The following is a 14679-nucleotide window of genomic DNA, read 5'->3' as shown; positions in this document are numbered from 1 at the left end:
GTCCAGTTACTGTTAATTAAACATGAGTTGTAAAGGGCTTGATCTTGCTGATTCCAGATATGGAAGTTGTAGTAATAAATGATGAACATCTTAGGTGTGTGGAATTTTAAACAAAACTCAACCTTGACCACTGCAGTCAGTGGAAGACATTTGAATAAATATGAGGATGTCCAGAATGGTACATGTTTTGCCAGCTTATTTATATCCTGTATTTAACTAGGATGATTACTACCCACTGTGTGTTTAATTCAGAACAGGTGTTTGCAATCACCACTTTAAACCAAACTAACTAACTGTGATCTGACAAATATTTAAATAGAACAAGCCAGACATTGGGAAGCCTTCAAAGCTGCCAAAACATGTTTAATGAAGCTAAGGGATTATAAAATAGGAAATATGCCAAAGCTGCCAATCAAAGATTCTAATCAATGTTTGACTGGCAAGACGAATACTTCTAAATCCACCCCACAGAGTATATGATAGCTAATGGGTAGGTGGCTCACAGTAACAATCACACACAAACACACACACACTAGTAATACTTAGTACTGTACAATATCCATATCAAGTAGTCAAAAATGGTGAACAGAGCTGTGCCAAACTGCTGATTTCCGCTTCTCAGTGGTTTCATAGTTGTAAAAGGCAGGCCTCAGACTGAAGCAGTAGTCCTGGTACTCTCCCAGGCTTCCCCAGAATCCGAGCTCTGCCCCCGACTCACGAGTTGCAGCAGAATATGCAGATGTTCAACGCGTTATCACCTGGGTTCTCTGGGCTTCCCTTCAATGGAATTTGAGCACATCCTTGAGCAGAGTTGGATAAAGGCATAGGCATGTGCACAGCACCTTGGATCCCAGGGTCATGATGACATCAGAAAATTATATTGTAACATCTGGCACTAGAACTTTTCATCAGTAAATCTCAGTGCAATGTACAAAGGAGGCTCAGTCTAATTACCCCCATTTAAAAGATGGGGAATCTGAGGCACAGCAAGGGGAAGTGACTTGCTCAAGTTCATCCATCAAAGCAGTGGAAGAGGAAACAATAAAACTCAGGATCCTGAATCTTAATCCAGTGCCCTCTCCACTAGGCCACACTGGCTGCCTAGTTCTTCACTTAAAAAAATATTTTTTGCCCCTTTACAGCTGCGAAAAAAACCTTGAAAATGTGAATCAAACATATTCGGTGAGTCTTCAGGGAGCCTAACACAATAGCTCTGAGAGGTGCAAATTTCTCCATTCATCTTGAGGGGAGCGTTAACTCAGTTATCCAAGAACAGCAATTTAAACATCAGTATGGTTCATTATTTCACAGATGATCAAAGCTGATCACAACATGTAAAAAGGAGAGAGACTATCATATTGTGAAGATTTATGTTATTGTAACTGAGAAATCAGTTACATGTACATAGGTTTGATACAACTAACAAAAACAGGATTCAAGCAGACATCCTGATTAACGGACAAGTTGTAGATTATCTGGGATCATCTATATTCAGTCATGGAGGCTGTTCCAAACAAATCAGAAAAAGACTAGGGATGGCTCACTCAGCTATGGTCTCCCTTAAGAAAGTCTGGAAAAACCTGGAATCTCAAAATGCACAAAGGTGCAACTGGAGAAAAGCTTTTTTTCCCCCCCCAACAATTTAAGGATGTGAATCATGGGAAGTTAATGCTGCTGACAAGAAGAAAACTGAAGCTTTTGAAATGTGTGGCTGGTGAAGACTCTTGTGTATCTACTGGATGGGAGGGAAAAAAAAAGATAAATGCCTGTGTTAGAAATACTGATGGAGAGAAGCAGACACTGATGTCCAAAATCAACAGATACAAACATATGTACTGTGGTCACATGAGGCAGAGAAATGGAAATAACCTTGAGAAATTTATTATTGAAGGAATGGTGGAAGATCATTGTAGTAGGGGATGGCTAGAGGAGAGATGGATGGATGGTGTATGACAGATGACTGGAAGGTCAGCTGCTGGGTCATGAAGTCTTCCAAAAATTCTGCTATGATGTCACCAATAGGAAAGCGTATGGTGGAAAGGGATCTGGGGGTCATACTGGATCACAAGCTAAATATGAGTCAACAGTGTAACACTGTTGCAAAAAAAGCAAACATCATTCTGGGATGTATTAGCATGGAGTGCTGTAAGCAAGACATGAGAAGTAACTCTTCTGCTCTACTCTGTGCTAATTAGGCCTCAGCTGGAGTATTGTGTCCAGTTCTGGGCATCACATTTCAGAAAGGATGTGGACAAATTGGAGAGAGTCCAGAGAAGAGCAACAAAAATGATTAAAGGTCTAGAAAACATGATCTATGAGGGAAGATTGAAAATATTGGATTTGTTTAGTCTGAAAAAGAGAAGACTGAGGAGGGACATGATAAGAGTTTTCAAGTACATAAAAAGTTGTTACAAGAAGGGAGAAAAAATTTTCTTAACCTCTGAGGATAGGATAAGAATCAATGGGCTTAAACTGCAGCAAGGGAGGTTTAGGTTGGACATTAGGAAAAACTTGCTAAATGTCAGGGTGGTTAAGCACTGGAATAAATTTCCTAGGGAGGCTGTGGAATCTCCATCACTGGAGATTTTTAAGAGCGGGTTAGACCAACACCTGTCAGGAATGGTCTAGACCAGGGATTGGCAACCTCTGGCCCGCGGCCCGCCACAGTAAGCTCCTTGGTGGGCTGGGCCTGTTTATTTACATGCCATGTCTGCAGATTCAGCCCATTGTAGCTCCCACTGGCCACGGTTCACCGATCCAGGTCAATGGGGGCTGTGGGAAGCAGCGGCCAGCACATACCTCGGCACGCGTCACTTCCTGTAGTCCCATTGGCCTGGAGCAGTGAACCACTGCCAGTGGGAGCTGCGATCGGCCGAACCTGCGGATGTGGCAGATAAATAAAGCAGCCCAGCCCACCAGGAGGCTTACTTTGACAGGTCACGTGCCAAAGGTTGCCAATCCCTGGTCTGGATAATATTTAGTTCTGCCATGAGACAGGGGACTGGGGTAGATGACCTCTTGAGGTTCCTTCCAGTCCTATGGTTCTATGATCACTTCTATAATATTCATACATGAATAAATGGATTTATGTAATTGACATCTCACTTTGGCACCATCAATAGGTGGCACTTTGGAGATGCTACCATTTGTTCCCCATCCCCCCACAGCTTGATCTGTCAAGCCAAAAAGACAGAGGGGAGGAACTGAGCCCAGCAAGCCATCAAAACCAACTCCCCAACCAGCCTTCCCTAGGCATTGTGGCCTGGTCTGGTTAGTGGGTGTAAGACCAAGTGGCTTCTTTCACCTAGTGACTGCTGTACCTCCCACTGCTGGAGTCTGTCTGCAGACTGAGGCAGAAATCACCTCATTGGTTATGCTTGGTTCACATTTTCAAGCTTGCTTTGCACCCAGGAGGTGAATGACCTCACTTTAAAAATGAAAACAGGCTATGGAGAACATGATGGGGGGAGGGGACCCATCACCTTCTTCTGCAAGGTCTTCAGTTTAGACAAAAATAATCATGAGAATATATAAATGCAATTGAGGGATCTAGTCTTCCCCAATGCAAATGTAACTCCCCTCAAGTTAATCGGAGTTCTGTGCATATATCATTGGGTGAATGGGCCAATGTGCAATTTCACAGTGATTAGAACAAGAGGAAACCTTACTGCAGAGAGTGTTAAACTAGCTTTATAATGTCAATAAAAACCCAGTAAAATAACTGTACGTTAATAAAAAATGACTTAGTACTGAGTACTTGACAGTTCTCTCTAGTGCTCTGTAATCGTCTTAAAAATGTCAGAGATTCTGTATCTAGAACTTGCCTAGAGTATGGTCATTGATTTATGATTAAATCATGCTCATCATTGAACCATATATCACTGGTGATGTAAACTCAATACATTTTATGTTCATTTCAGCAACTGAATGACTCTTATTTGTATACTACATGGTATAGGATCATAAAGCTGCCTTCATGGTGGAGAATGTTTGACAAGAAGCATGGTAATGGGAATCTGCACTACATAGATTGTGAAACATGTTCTTACATATCAGCACACTTAGCCCTGCCACTCTTAGTCAAGGTATGGGAAATGAGCAGATTTGCTGTATAGTTTCTATCTTAAGACAGTTGGTTCTAGATAAATGTTGTCAACTTACTGGGAAGGTTAATAAAATGCATGGTAGTGGTGTAGAAATTCATACTAACTCCTTCAGCCACCATCTGAGTTAAGACATGTGGTGGTAAGTTTGGTGTCTGGTATCAACATCCATGTGGGTAAAAATTATCAGCAATTACACCTAGCATGTACAGTTACTGCAATGAATATGAATAGCGAGGAGAGTTGGGTAATCCCTGTACCTACATTGCTGGCCTTCTTTGTTATGTGACTTCTGAAAATATCATAAGGGTAAGTCAACACTTCGAGCAATGTCATTTCAGCTCCAGTGACTGACGTATGCACAAGGTCATTCCTGTAAGTGCCATTTATACACAGCTGTATTTCAGAGATTTGCCTTTCTATTGGCTAAATTGGGCCCTTTTCTTACTTGATTGAACACGATATAGGGGAATAACTCCTCCTCCTCCCCGTTTCTCAGTCTATCTGGATCTTGGGTCCAGATCCAATGCAGAATGCAGCCCCTGCTCTCTGGATACTGCTCTGAACAATCAGGTGGGAGCAGAGAGTCATGGGGAGCATGTGCAACATTGGCTCTGCTCGGCTCGGCCCCTACTAGCTGGTTAGAGTACGTGGCCAGAGGCGAGGAGGGAATCCCTTCAAGGTCTGCAGCAAATTATTTTTCCAAACCAGACCAAGGGGGGAGCATGGGAGAAAACCAAGGCTTCTCCTGGGTGCGACTACTGACACTGCTCCTGCCATTCAGGGCTGAGCCTAAAGGCCAGATTCTGTCATCTCCATTCATGCAGAGTCATACCATAATCCTAGCATAATCCTAAGGCCCTTAGTGATATCCCAGTATCCATGCTGATTTGCTTTTATGTGGATATATGTGTTGGCCCAGTACAGTGTGTAATCCCCTTGATGCTGGGCCGACCATTCTGCTTTAACTCGCTTTTCATTACAATCAGTAGAATACCAAGACACGCTCTACCTTCCAGATCAGTGTTTAGTATGTCCCAGGTGTCACTGACAGAATGGGATCTCAGGCTCTTTCCAATTACAGCAGGCCATAGTCTGTGCAATAATTCCTGGTTCTGTCTGTAAAATCCTTGTCAGTATCAGTTTTAAAGAATAGAATAAAGTGATACAAGTTTGCTGCTGCCTTAAGTGTTCAACTTACATATTATTCTATTTATTGCACAGTGTTTGGGGATGCTTGGAGAGCAAAGGTTTATATGTTCAATTGTGTTGTTCAAATACCTTCCACATTTGGCAGCATTGGACATGTTTATTTGCCTGACTTTGTAGTTAGAGTCAGTAGCAGCAAAACTCTCAAAGACATGCATGTCAGTTATTCATTCCTTCACCTCCCTGCTCATGCTCTTTCTTATTTCTTTTGACACGCTGTGGTTTGGTCTGGAATGAAATTTGAAGACCTATGGCTCCCAAAGCTGACATGGCCATGTTAATGCCTTACATAGAGACAACATGGTTAAACTACATACAGTGAGTGAAATTACACTGTGTGTTAGTTTATACATATGTAACACCAGTTATATACTTGAAATCTCAACAGTTAATCAGAGCTTTTCATGTCTTGCAGGGTGAATTCCATTTAATAACATTAAATTCTTGTCAATAAGAAAGACGTTCCCTTCTTTGCAAAAAAAGTGGAAATTTTTGTTCCACGACTAACTGGAATATTTGTTGCACAGCTCTTAGCCTCTTTAGTTTTATATTTTTAGAATCCTGGTACTTTAACTATATTGTATTTACTTGAAAGTTAGCATATATCAGAAAATAAAGCTACAAAGTAATTACAGTATTGATTGTGTAAAATGTACCTGGGATTTGCTCAACTCTAGAAGTCAGCATAACTACTTCAGACATTAGGGAAAGTTGATAGAACATGAGTTTGTAATAACCATATGTATCAAAGTATAACTTTAGTAGTAACAGTACAAGTAGTGGCATGGAAGTAAGTGGATATTGATATCCCTTTATTATCATGTAGCTAGCCTTCCAGTTGTTATTGAATAATAAATAGAGATAAAAAAGCATAATCAAAATGTAATTATACAAACTATAATGTAACTACAGTGCAATTACAAACCCTGGGTTATAAAGCATAAGGAAACTTTTAGTACAAAGTTTCCTAGATAGCGAGTACTCAATTTCCATTGAAATCAATGATGGCAGTCGATGCTCAGTAGTTTTGAAAAATCTGACAATATATAGCTCACGATATTATATCCTCTTCCCACCTCTCTTTCATGTTTCTGTCTGAGTCCTTGAAAGGTGTGATTACTCCTCCAAACCAAATTCTAGCTGACTTTCTTCTTCCAATTTATTTTTAAACTAATATGCTCTATTCTCTTCAGCTTCTTATACCATCTCTCCTGACCTTGTTTCATTCCTCTCAGACGTAAATATGCAACATCTTAGATTGTCATTGAATGTGCACAAGGACCAAACTTTCTAATACTCTATACCAAGAACCCAAGAGGTGCTGACTTTTTCCAACACTTTTGCTTTTGACCAGTGCTATAAGTGTTTGATAAAGAAGTTATAGTTATTTGGGGAGCCAATGAGAAAAGGTTAACCTAATGTTGGCACTTACTGTTAGTCACATAGTTTTTTTCTCTGGAGGGAAAAAAGGAGTGGAAGGAGATTCTCCAGGGCAAGAAGGACAATTCAATACCCAATGTGACTTAAAAATCTCCCCCATGATGGACATAATGAGATTGGATATAGGTATAAGATATGGCAAGCATACAAGCAGCCACATTATACTTGCATTTAGTGCTGAAAACAGAAGATGCCTCTTGGTAAGTCAAAGCACTAGTTTTTGCATCACAGCAGCAATGCTGGCTGCTGCCATCATGTCCCTTTTGCATTTTAATTTAATCAGTCAGTTATGATGGAGAAATAAATATTGATTATACCGTATGTTACATGCAGTTAATCAAGTTTTATTGTTTCCAGATTCTGCACAGTATTTTGTCTAGCAACATGAGAAAAGCAAATATATGCAGAGGACCCTGGTACTGGGGTGGCATCAAGTGGCCAACTGAGAAATCAGCTCAGCTACATGGATCTCTTTGTGTTTTGAAAAAGGTCAGTCTGTAGCCATTGGACCTGGTTTTCCATCCCACCTGAGCTCCATTAGACACAAGGGCGGGGGGGAAGGGGCCACAGAGATGGCTTTATATCCCCTTTCACTGCCATATATTCTGGGCTTCTTCAGCCCGTGGTGTAGATTAGAGCTTATGCTCAACAGCAACAGCCCGCTACAGGACATATGGTAACCAATAATAACCAGCAAACAATGGCCCATCTACCTGAACATGTCATGTGTACTGTGTGCAGCAGAAGTGGGTTAGGGAAGGAGCATAGAGTTAGCTATGCTGGGGAAGCCCTTATGCTAATGATATTCACCAGTTGGGAGATGTGCTCCATTTTTAAACTCTTTAAGCTACAGAAGAAGCCACAGGGCAAAGGAAAACTGGTTTTATGTTACTTAGGTAGAACTTGTAGGAGATAGAATCCCATCTACCTCCTGCCATTGTTGCTTAACAAGCTCCTATTAAAACATAGGATAAACAGATAATGCTATTTTTATTGTGTTGTATGCCTTATCTGTAGTCCAGATTTAGTGTTTTGTATGGAGTGGTAATTGATAATTAAGTGTTCTCCCTTCAGGTACGGTATGGAGTTCTGGAATCTAAATGTAGACCCTAGAAGTAAACTACGATTTAATACAGACAACTTTTATCCAAAAGAGATGAACAGTTATCCAAAAGAGATGAAAAATAAAAAAGATGTTCAGGAAAAAAGGGTACTGCTGCTCCATTATTTCCAGAAGGATGAGACTTATGGAGAGTACAGTAGGAAAGTGACAAGCATATGTACTTTGTTTTTGGTATTCAATCAATCCCATTCACATTTGTAAAGCCCCCCCCAAAGTGCAATGCACAGTTAATGTATTCACCAGATAATACACTGGTGTAAAGCTAAATTAAAATATGTTTATACATTTCACCCTGATCAGCGACTGCCACGTTCTATGGGAGCTGGAACCCTTGCAGAGGCAAACATGTCACTGACTTTACAGGAGTTTGCCTGAAGAGAGACGGCAGGATCCAGGTCTGAATAGATAAAATAATCTAGTTCTACAGGCAGGGAGTTTAATGTGAAAATGCCTCATGCAGAAGATAACACACTTGGACTGATAAGAACAATGCAGGGGTTGAACAAGTGAAGTCAATTTGTGAGTGAACACAACCAGGGGATGTTAAAAGCCATCTAACAGTAATATTGGAAGGTAGAGATATTCTCATCATGTTGATTTATTTTGCTTTCTTTTAGTGTATATGAGGTGCCTATACCAGGCTATAAGCCTAGCAGCATCAAATGCACCTGATGAGATAGGGAGCTCAAATTCCATTGAAATCCCCAGACTAGTTGCTGCTAACAATTAAAACAAAGTCACAATTAGTACATGACAAAGTATGCTAATAATAGGAGACCAGCAGCAACCTTGCAAAGCCTAACAACAACTAAAATAACCATACAGCAGTATGAACACTTCAATTCACTCCCCTTCTTGATCATATGAAATGAGAGCATACTCCCCCATTCTCTACTACCACCATACCAGACCATGTTGTATTTACACAGCATCCCTTTACACACTTGCATCCCACACTACTTCAGTAACCATTAGTAATAAAATTATTGTAATGTCTTTAGTTTCAAATATTCAGAAATAAACAAAGTAAACAACCCCTAAAGTCTAAGTGCCAACAGTTTAAAAATATCCTCAGCATAGGAAATCTAGTAGCCTAAGGGAAAGATCCTCAAATGATGCAAATTGTCATAGCTCCATTGGAGTCCAGTGATACCATCAGAACTCTGACAAATGACACCAGCAAAGGATCTATTCCCTGCTCTCCTAATCCAATAACAACCATGAAACACCCACTGAATGGAACTGAAATGTATTTAACTTCACTAGAAAGAATATTTAATAGCAAATGGAAACAGATTACAAATATAAATCCCAGTCATCTAATTTAGTTAAGAGCAGAGGTGTTTACATTACATTACATAGGATAAAAACACATTAGAAAGCTTTTGGTTTCATTTTAACCTTAATTTTAAAATAGATGAGTTTTCAGTTTGCAGATTTTGCATTGAGGGCCACGAACATAGGATATATTTTATAAATGCTTTGAGGCAAATGTTAGCATTAAGATCTGATTCGTTGACACAGCCAATTCTTAAAAGATGGTTTATTAAGCTCCTTGTTATTGAAAACCTATATGCCAGCTATTGGGTGCACAGGGCAACTTTTTGACTCAAAACCAGTGTAATTTCAGGTCAGTTTAATAGTGCATTCAAAACATTTCTCTCCTTCCCACGTAACTGGCATTCTACACCATCTGATTTCTCTGTAAGGAAGTTTGCTCAGGGAACAGGGAATACCAACTGCAAACGCTGGGTCAGAAACTCCCCTCTGCTTTGTCGTATGGAGACAAATACGACACCAGGAAGATGAATGCAAAGAAATAGAGAGTGGCAACTACACAGAATTCCTCTCCTTGCCTCTAAGCCTATGGAAGTTCCCTATGTGTAAACATTCTGGGATACCCTTAGTGTGGGAATGGAACTTTTGAGCAGTTATTGTAGTGATGGCCATTCATTAGCAAACAGGCTGGCAGCCAGCAGTGAACATCTGAGCCTGTAAGAACATGACTAGCAAACAGCTGAAACAAGAGGGCAGACAACAAACTGATGAAAAAAAAAACTCTCTTAAATTAAATCTTCTATTTGGGAGTGTTTAAGCTTCAATTTGAAATTAGGACTAATAGGGTTTATATACATGCTATTAAAAATTGATTATTTCTAGCTGTTACCATGGTGCAGTATCTCAGATTTTCCTATATTAGCACAGAAGAGAGCCAAATCTGTGTAAATACAGCGTAGCTCTACTGCATTTACATTGGTGTAACTCAGATCAGAATCTGGCCCTTTCTCAGTTATGATTGACAAGGGAAACAAGGTGGGTGACATAATGTCTTTTATTAGACCAACTTCTGTTGCTGAGAGACACAAGGTTGGGATTGACAAAGGTTGACTTTTAACTACTTCCATTGCAAATGATCAGTTACATCCTGTGACCCTGATAACTGTTTAAAGAGTTTGAGAAATAAGAAATGGGTTTAAAAAGCCACTGAATCCCAAGTCTGGAAGCTGCACTCCAAAATCTGGATGGAGAAATATTTCTGCCATAGAGAACGCCTTTCCCTTCCAGCATTTGTATAATTATAGCTAAGCATTTTGAACATCTCATGCATCTCACATAGAATGAGACATCCACATATTGTGGCTTAATAAAAAGAACTGAAGGAAATGTACCGAATTGTTGGTTAACAGGCATCTGCTTTGTAAATGCTCCACCCCAGTGTCTGTTTTCTCCTTGCCCCTATATCACCTCCTTCAGTTTAATAGCCATAAAATGCTGAGACTGATATTTCAAGGTTTCTCTAAATCCCTCTGTCCACGTTCAATCCATAGCTGCATGTGCAGGGTCAGTGACAGAATCAATTAGTGTCGACTACTGATAATCAACTGTGAGTGTTCAGAAAACACACACAGAGTGCTAATAATACAGATGCCTGTTTAACACCATGATCATTATTAAGAAAGAACCTAAATTAGTACAGAGCCTAGAGCCAATGAAAATATGTCAGTAAAGGGCCATAAACTACTGTTCACTTTGCTCTTTAGAATTCTTATCGATTTCAATGGGAAGAGCAAGTGATTAGAATAAGCAGAACTCAGTAAGTGTCCGAATCATCAGTGGCTTATAGGACCACATTGTACTGGGAGAAAGTCATTTGATATAATGAATGTATAAAGCATTCTCCATGAGTCCCTTGACAGCACTGGACAGTTGGCAAGGTGTGTTAGGAATGGCTGGTTTTTGTTTCCCTGTGAAACATCAGATATGGGGCATCAGCAGAGGAATGATGCCAGTCTAAAAGAACCAAAGGATTGATCCTGCAGGGCAAATTCTCTGTTCCTATTCATTTGCAATTGCAGTCTTCCGAGCAGCACAAACTATGACAGGCAATGGATGCTGAATATGCAAGATGCCAAACTGTCTGACTGGCCCACTACAGAACCCCCCAAACCAGAAACAGTTTTGTGGTGAGAAGATGTGAAACGGTCTCTAAGGTGCCACAAGTACTCCTTTTCTTTTTGCAAATACAGACTAACACAGCTGCTATTCTGAAACCTGTCCGGTAGGAGAAACTCATGTAAATGAGTCTGTTCCATGCCAGCTCTGCTCTCATCTAAATCTCAGTCTCTCCCCTTCTCTGTCCCCATCCTACCTGCTGCCATCATCCTAGGCTACGAAGCCAACAAATCTTAATCCTGCTTTAGAGGTACAGACAACTGCCCTGATCAGCTTCAGGTGGGGATATAGCTGGGTCCTCTTTATGGAGGCTACTTTTGGCTGTACTGGGCTGAGTCCCTCCCTCTCTCTTGTATGAATCTCTCCTTTCATTTCAATAAAGTTCTTGAGCCATTTCTGGTCAGTAACCAACTGGGTATTCTAATGCCATTTGGTATGTTCAACCCAGGCTCTTGCTATCTTCTGTTTGCAGCATCAGCATGTAGGTTTCCACTGTCTCCAGCTGATCCCGCTTAATGCAACATAACATGAGACAATACAAATTAAAAACCCACACACTGTTTCCTAATAAGCATATGAGAACCAGGTGTTTCCAAAATAGCTGCAAATGGTGAGTGACACTGATTATCTGGCTCACATATTTCATGCTGAGAAGCACATCTATAGTAATCTGGATAATATCTACACTAATTTGCTGACTAATTTACTGAACTAGTAAAACCAGAAGAAAACTTTTTTTTGTGAGTTGATTTTTTTCTCCAAACAAAAAGGGTGATTTTTTTGGTTAAGTTGCTGTCATGAGATATTCAATTCAAGCCCCTCAGCTCCATGTTATAATTACCTGACAAAATCTGCTACAAATCAGATTCTGCTGTCAACATGAAGCTGAGTAATCCTTTGGGAACTTCTTTTTCATTAAACACCTAATGCAGTGTGATAAACATAGCAAATATGCAATGCTCCAGGACTAAGAAATTAGCTTGATGTCTGAAGTGCCCCTAATCAATTCAAGTGTTACATTTACTGTGGCAGCAAATTTCCAGGTTTTGATATCTCAGGCCAGGGTTGCTGGAACTATTCTATTAGGGGACGACAGAGTACAGCGGATTATATAATAGTGACAAATCTCACGAGTTTGAGGTTGGATGATTACACAAACTCTGTTGGAGCTGGGTTCTGTTCCCACTTCTACTACTGACCAGATGGGTGATTTTAGGCATGTCATTTCACATTTTTGACTTTGTTTCTTCTCTCACTCTGTACTGTTTATTTTAAAGCATAAGCTCTTGAGTACTCACTATGGCCCAGATTCTCAAAGGTATTTAGGTGCCTAACTTCCAACACCTTTGATGACCTGGGCCCATAGTGTATATATAGCACCTAGTACAAAGGGGCATGGACTTGGATGGGTTCTTTAGACACTCGCATAAAACAACTGATTAATAATTGAACCTCTGAATCTGTGAAGCATCCACATCCCACCCAATCCTTGACACCATCACTGCCTTTTTGTGGACTGGGCTCCACCTCCTAATTCATCTTAAGACCACTTGCTACTGAAGGTTCAGTTGTGTATTTTCACACCTAGGCACTGCTCCAAAGACTTGCAAATATTTATGCCGCAGGAATTTTATGAGTGAGGTTTTTGGAAAACGTTGTCCTTACATTTCTGTGAACTCTAGAAGCAGGTGAAAAATGGCCACTAATACTTGGACAGACCAACAGATTTTTTTTTTTTAATGCTTCAGTGTACCTGAAAAATGGTGCAACTGAAAGTTACCTGTTTGGGAAGAAAGTGTTCCTAAATGATGCTTTGGAAGAATCCCCACCCTAAAATCCTGTATTCTTCTGAACCACTTGGCCTGTTTACTACCAGATATGATTTATTGAAACAAGGATTAAAAAACAACACCAACAACCTACTACACATTCCCTGGGTTTTGAAGAAGAGACATTCCTAAAGATTTTAACCCCTTTCTTGAATGAAGAGAAGGCATAGTCTGGTTGTGCTATTCTGCATTTCTTGAAAAGAATCACTAATCATTGCTGTGAATTTATTCATGTTAGCTCTAAGGCCCAGAGATAGGTCATTCAAGAATAATACTTGTCCTATGATTGGAGAACATGGCTCCCAGGCAGGAAGAGGCAATAAAATATCTTCTACATGAATATGAGCCATGTTTTCATTACACTTTTACGGGTCTTTAAGCAGTTGAGATTCTCATGCACCTGAAAAGGTGGTGAAAAGTGAAAAAAATGAAGATGAGGGACTCTCTTTCAGCCCTGAACCTACAAAACAACTTACATGGGCAAAGGTTTGTGAAGACAATGGGACTCCACACCGCATGAATTTGCCTACATAGATAGATTAACAGGATTGGGGGTTTGGCTTTGGTGATCCATTCTGGGTGGAAAGTTTAATAGGAGTGTACAATATGCTAGTGTAACATCAGTGAGAGGAAGAAGTTGCAGAAAAAAATAAAAGTTGTCAAAGAAATTCAGACGTTTCCCCTCAGTCCGTAGGTTAGGCCTATGGGGTCCAATTCAACTCTCAGATGTAGCCATGCAGTTGCCATTGAAGCCAATGGGAGTTGTGCTTGTATAGCTCAGTGTGGAATGAAACATTAGCTGAAACAATTTTATAAAGGGGTTCAGGTAAGATGGGGCCAAAGGTTTCTGAAATGGTTTTATCATGCGTGCCCTAGCCACACCAGGCAGGACAAGCCTGTGTAACCAGTATATAGTCTTCAAAAATAACCCGTTCACCTAACATGCATTTTCTCAGCCCAGTGTGGATGACACAAGGTAAAACCACTCCCTAAAAAAAGCTTCAAGGTAAAATATTAATTGCACTTCATGTTGATTTTCCCTTACCTTAAGTGAGGGGAGACAAACTGACTTGCAATCACAAGAGATGTAATTGTCTGATTTATCAGCATTCAGTAAAGAACATCTCATCTCCTCAGACAGAGCCCATGTCACAGATGCTAATTGTCAGTAGGCCTTGCAGAGAGGGACCGTGCCTCATGAATGATTCATAATTTTAAATTGCAGCATTCAGGCAAAAAAATAAAAAAATCAGTGGCCATGGGTGTGACTCTCATCCCTGCCATTCTTGCAGGGGTATAGAGAGTTCCCATGGGCTTTGGAGCTCTGCAGAACCCACTGCTGCCAAGGTTATTTGGTACCTACTTACGTTGGTTGCATTTCACCACGTGAAACTCAGCAACTCAAATTATCTGGTTCAGAACATATAATCATCACCACCATAGTCAACGTCCTCATTCAGGACAGCAATACTCTAGGTGAGTAGCAGCAATCACTGCAATAAGTGAAATGCACTAGTGAACA

The 14679-nt window shown here is 40.3% G+C and overlaps 1 protein-coding gene across 3 annotated transcripts in view; it reads right to left on the bottom strand.

Annotated features, from left to right (window-relative positions):
- Positions 1-14679, bottom strand: part of KCNIP1 (potassium voltage-gated channel interacting protein 1) — a 547511-nt gene that overhangs the window by 443352 nt on the left and 89480 nt on the right. The gene's annotated exons all lie outside the window — the stretch shown is intronic.

The sequence above is a fragment of the Lepidochelys kempii genome, chromosome 8 (genome assembly GCF_965140265.1).
Source record: "Lepidochelys kempii isolate rLepKem1 chromosome 8, rLepKem1.hap2, whole genome shotgun sequence".
NCBI classification, from domain to species: domain Eukaryota; kingdom Metazoa; phylum Chordata; order Testudines; family Cheloniidae; genus Lepidochelys; species Lepidochelys kempii.
Note: the sequence above shows the minus strand (reverse complement) of the source record. Positions and strands in the feature narration are given on the sequence as shown.